General features: G+C 44.6%; 1 protein-coding gene across 1 annotated transcript in view; it reads right to left on the reverse strand.

The window, feature by feature from the left end:
* CEP68 (centrosomal protein 68) overlaps positions 1-5,236 on the reverse strand; it is a 28,063-nt gene extending 22,827 nt beyond the window's left edge. Inside the window, exon 1 of the mRNA XM_006114083.4 lies at positions 5,064-5,236. The gene's annotated coding sequence lies outside the window, so the exon portion shown is untranslated. The remainder of the gene's footprint in view (positions 1-5,063) is intronic.
* Positions 5,237-6,000: the final 764 nt, after the last annotated feature.

A 6,000-nucleotide genomic window follows, 5' to 3' on the forward strand; every position in this document is an offset into this window, starting at 1 on the left:
GCCGCCTATTCTCCTCCTCCCCCACTGCCTCTTTCTGATAGAGGCAGCAAGGGGGGGGGGGGAGCAACTAGACAACTACCCTGTTGACTCTCCAATAAGCATTTGTTTATCGGATAGTTGACTAGTCATTCACACCCCTAGTAAAATACAGCCTGACAGTACAATTCCCAGCTCTCGGCTATTTTTACACTTACCCTCTCAGGGGTTCTGGCACACGAGCAACCACATGATTTGGATAGTTTCTGAAAGAAATAGCAAACTTGACTTGCCAAATCCCCAAAAGCTTTGTAAACAAATGAGATCCCTGCTAGAAAGAATGTTTCTAGAGTGTTAAACCTAACTTCTGATTTCTCCGATAAAAACGTTCCTAGTTATTGAACTGGCTTTACTTATGCACTTTGAATCATAGTATAGATACTGGATTAGTGCTTGTGCAGTTGGGGAGTAACAACCAGCATGGTAAAATACTATCAGCCTTTACTCTAGTCCCATGTCTTTTAATATGTGAAAACACCTCTGGTGAGATATTTTAGCTGAAGATCTTTTGTACTCAAACTTATTAATCCAATAAAAAGATAATCCATTATTGATCCTATCCACAAGTATGTTACTAAATAGATCCTCAGGCATCCATGAAAGCAATTCTCCATAATCCCCCAGGTAGGAAGTCATAACAAAGGCTTGCAGGTAACACCACTAATTTAAATTAACAAGTACCCGGAAGCTTTTAAACAGCTACTAATTAATTAGTTTAACTAGGTCTGAGCTGATCCAGGAAGATCACCACAGCGGGAGAACAAACTCAGTTTTTCAATCAATAACTGAAGGATATTTTAAAAAAAAATCAAACATGGGAAATCATTAATTGAATATACAGTAACTCACATAATCAATGTTGGAGACAGTTTATTGTAGGGATGGGAACAGTTAACCAATTAACCAGTAAGCATCACCCTTACCAGGTGATGCTTACTGGTTATGATTAACCGGTGGGGGCTGGAGCAGCTCCCCACCTGCTGCAGGTAAGGGACTGTTACAGTCCAGCAGGGAGCCGAGCTGGAGCAGTCCCCATCTACAGTGGTCCCAGCTTGGCCAGAGCAGCCCACCCACGCCTATTTAAGCAGGCAACCAGTCATCTAACTCATGTCCTGAGACCCGCTGCTGTGGTTGGCTGTTGGGTGTGGTATCCAATGGCTTTGAAGTGTAGACGTACTCTCACTGACCTTACCTGACCTCTTTAGATAGTGTTTTGGGTTTGGAATTAACTAGAATACTGAACATCTATACAGCTGAACACTGGCAAACTAAATACCAAGAGTTTAAACCTGAGCTATATGTGATTAAACACAATCTTCAAAGTGATGTACTTGTCTGGCTGGAATGCCTGACCTTCCGTAGCAAGGAAAAATGACATGGCCTCTAGGCCAATTCTAGCTAGATTCTTCAGTTCGAACTGAAACAATCTATGATCATAAACCTTTAAAAAATCCAGGCAAATGTAGGGGCACCACATATTACATTCCAGTCTTGGTTCCAGAGCTTACAGGTCTATCGTTATATTATACAGCCTCCTGGTAATGTATTTAACTCCCTCATTGATTAAAATGCAGATTTAACTATAGAGTGCAGAATATAATAAAATATGAAATTGGCATCTACTAGACAATTCCATTCCCTCCTTGTTTTCACACTTCTAGTATCTATAGGACTCTCCCTTAATCATCACTTACACAGAGATGTATACAGAAGGTCAGATTCAGACATGGTGTAAACAATGCAACTCCATTAGTTGCACCTGCTAAAATCTGTCTAGTCCCCTTAATTTTTATTGGGCTTTTCTGAATTCCTTCTCATTTGTCAGCATCTTTTTGATAAGGTGCCCTAACACGGAATGTGCATTATTCTATATGTGAGTTATCTCCCTGGCCATAATATGATTCCTCTGCACATGTCAAAACTAAAAGGAAAAGGCTAGTTAGCAGTATGAGAATCAAAGGGAAGGTATACATTTAGCTGCAGTCTAGTCAAGAAACAGCTTGACATGTTTGAAATTTAAGCCAGCTCCTTCCTTGTGCCTTAACACTGATCTGAAACACACACACTTTTATTCCAGTGCACAGACAACCAGCTACTGTTTGTTCCAAAACGAGTCAAGTACTGAGACCTCTGAAGGCTGTAGGTTAGGATATAGAAACTATATAGAACTATTTTTGCTGCTGGATAGTTCTTGCATTTCTTGAACCACAGGCTTTGAATTCTTTAATTAAAACATTCACCACTAACTTCAATAAGCTTTTTTTTGAGGGTGGGATAGTATTGAGTAGAACTCAATGGGACTGATACATGTCCCACCAGAATGAGGAAAAAAAAATCATGGGTTTAAAAAGCATTTAATTTAAAATACAAAATTTTAAACGTGCTTTCCTTTTTAAAAATAAACCTGTTTATAATTAACGTTAAAAATCTCATGACCCTAAACTGATTGTAATATTTTTTAAATCAATAAATAAAAGTATAGTGCATCAGTGAGCCTCCTCACATGGTAACAAGTTAAAGGGTGCTGCTTTTTAATTATATACTGTGGGGGAAGGGGAGAGAAACATCTCTAAAGTCTGAGGTTGACAAACATCTCAAGTATTGCACTCAGTAAATATCTATTATTTATAGTCTTTACAATGGAGTGACTGCTAGTATTTGCACTTCTCTGAATGTAAGTACTTCCTAGTTTCTGCTGTTCAGATATTTGGTCTGAATTAATGTACATAATTTCTGTTTAGCTAGTAAGCAAAGAGGCAAATGAAAAGAATAGTCTTTAGATCACTTCATTCAAAGCTAAGAAAATGAAAGGAAGTTGAAAAAAACAAGGAAAGTGTGTTTTCCCGATGAGCTCAATTTCTGAAACACTTGGAAAGCTATGGCGGCAGATTTTCAAAGGTACCTAGGCACCTAAGGGTACAGGTTGGTGCCCAATGAGACTTTCAGATATCTAAATACCACTGAAAACCTGGTCACAAGAAATCAGTTCACAGACCACATTTAATAATTCCTCTGTTTAATAAATCAGTTTTAAATCAAAACTTGCTAAACTGTTTGCATTAAATACATTTAATCGTCATTTTAGTAATGGATAATTTTCAAATGCTGTTCTAACCATTTTCAGTTGAAATCCAATTTCCATCCAATGCAGTTTGACAGAAATCACAAGTAAAAATAATCTAGGAAGTAGAAAATGGTAAGCAATGCATTTCTTAACAGATAAATTAAGAATCTGATTAAATGTATATTTAGCCATATATCTACTGTATTCTGGTAACAAAAAGGTACAGCCAAATAGAGTCTTGACATTTTGACAATTGGCCATCTTTTAATGCTTATACCAGCTGGAGAGAATATTTCTTCAGGGCAACAACTAAAGTCCAGATGCAAAACAAGATTAAAGTCAATGATCGAAATCAAGTTTTCCTGCTTGCTGATTTAACTCATTTAAATCCGCATCAATTTGTCATTTTGATGTAAACCTCCCATTAGCTTTGTTTACATACAATTTTTGTGCTTCAAAATTTCCTATTGCTGCATTCACTGTAGTAGAACTCTAGTGTCAACCTCTGCATTTCAGCCACTAAAACCTTCTGCGCTGGACAATCCAGTGGGCTCCAGAGACTAATCAACAATGTTCTCAATGTTGGTCCCAGAGACAGAACGGAAGTGAAGCAAGCAACTGTGAATTATTTTTAGTCAAAGGTTAGCAGAAACAGTGGACATTTTCCCATCCCTTGGGAGCAGGCGCAGGGCTAAGAGAAGTTGTAGGACCTCACTAGCTCTCAGGATGGGTTCCCCCACCAACACTCAAAATTTGCCCCTGGTATTAAAACCCCCCTAGACAAACAGTTTCTCTTTGGCTTGCATCTGGCTAGAAGAAAAACCAGCCCTTATCTAAATACGTTACGGCTACGTCTAGACTGGCATGATTTTCCGCAAATGCTTTTAACGGAAAAGTTTTCCGTTAAAAGCATTTGCGGAAAAGAGTGTCTAGATTGACACGGACGCTTTTCCACAAAAGCACTTTTTGCAGAAAAGCGTCTGTGCCAATCTAGACGCGCTTTTGCGCAAAAAAGTCCCGATCGCCATTTTAGCCATCGGGGCTTTTTTGCGCAAAACAGTACTGTGCTGTCTACACTGGACCTCTTGTGCAAATGATTTGCGCAAGAGGGCTTTTGCCCGAACGGGAGCAGCATAGTATTTCCGCAAGAAGGACTGATTTCTTACAGTAGGAAGTCAGTGTTCTTGCAGAAATTCAAGCGGCCAGTGTAGACAGCTGGCAAGTTTTTCCGCAAAAGCAGCTGTTTTTGCGGAAAAGCTTGCCAGTCTAGACACAGCTGTTGTGACCTAGCTCCAGGGAGGAGCGATTGGCTCCCAGACTTTCAACACCCGTTACTAGGCCTCAGTATTTCCTAGCACCCAACGCAGACTCTAAACAGTTGCACAATTATTAGAAACGAGATTCTGCGCTCAACCCGGCAAGGATTTAACTGCTTGGTCACTGAGTTTAATCCTCCGCAAAGCCCCATTTATTGCAGCCAGTCGGCTTTACTCCTAACCGGGCACGACGAGAGGCCAATGCACACGGGCACCCCTAGCCCTGGCTAGGTCCGCGGGCAGCAACAGGCAGCCGCAGATGGAATGAGACCGTAGCAAGACTGAATTTTTTCCCTGCTGCATTTTGCGATCGCCCACGTGTTTCGCCATTCGGCAACGGAGCCGCAGCGCTTCCCGGCCAGCGCAGGGACCGCGCCGCTGCTGCTTTATTTGTAGCGCGCCCCAAGAGCCCCCCAGCTCGTAGGACCGGCCCCTGGTTTTGTTTTTCCGCCCAGCAACACGCAGTGGAGCCCGAAGCTCCTCCTCCCACCCACAGCTGGCCCCGTTTCTGCGCTCGCTTGCAGCAGGCCCGCTCCCCGCGGGGGGTGGGTCTCCATGGGAGTCACTCCGGATTGAGGCCGCTTGGGAAGCGGAGCAGGATCGAGCCCAGCCCCTCACCAAGCCACACACCCGAGTCGGGCTCCTACCTGCCAGGGCCAGCAGCCGCCGCCGCCCGACCCAGCCCCAACAAAGCAGCCTCCCCCCGCGCTGCTGCCAGTCGCCGGGCCCAGCCCGCTGCGCTCCGAGCCGCTCCGGCGCCCGGGCTCGGCCAATGGGAGCCTCCCTGCCCCTCCTTTCCCCTTGGAACGGGAGCGCGCCGGGGCATCGCCCGCTTCCCTCCTGGCCTGGGAGCCTCCGATTGGAGCGGCCCGGGCTGCTGGGAGGGGCGTTCTGCGCTCGCCGCCGCCCGGAGAACTTGTAACTCGAGGCGAGCCTGAAACTCGAGCTCCCCCAGCTCCAGCCACAGCCGCCGGGCTTGGGGGCTCCGGGCAGCGGGGGCTGAGCAGGGCAGCTCTGTGAAAGCGCGGGCCTGGCCCGCCCCAGAGCCACACGCGCCTATATTTGGGGAAAAGGGGCCACCGAGGGGGCTGCCTGTCTTCAGTGCTGCCCCCCATGTCTCGGGTGAGTTTAGGCTGTTGCAGTTCAGTAGCCCTGTCTGCCTGTTGCGGCAAACACAACAAGGGGTGAGTCTGCACAACACCCTACAGCGAAATGAGCCGCAATGTGCATAGCACACATTGGGCATCTTAATTTCGATTGAATTTTGAAATAGGCTATTTTGAAATTTGGCACGTCTACACAGTGCTACGTTTCGTGATAAAGACTGTGCTATTTCGAGACATTCCTTAACCCTTGTTCCACGAGGGTTACTGGGATGCCGAAATAGCACCCTCGTTGTTTCAAAAAATATTTCAGAATAACAGGCAGCATGTTAATATGCGGGGTAGCTATTTCGGGATACTTCGAGTATCCCGAAATAGCAGTGCCGTGTAGACAGACTCAAGTAGTCCAGTGGCACCAAAAAGATTAACAATTGTATTATGGCAAAAAGCATAATTGGCAAGCATGTGTGGCTCATCTATC

Source organism: Pelodiscus sinensis, chromosome 3 (assembly GCF_049634645.1).
Source record: "Pelodiscus sinensis isolate JC-2024 chromosome 3, ASM4963464v1, whole genome shotgun sequence".
In the NCBI taxonomy this organism is placed as follows: domain Eukaryota; kingdom Metazoa; phylum Chordata; order Testudines; family Trionychidae; genus Pelodiscus; species Pelodiscus sinensis.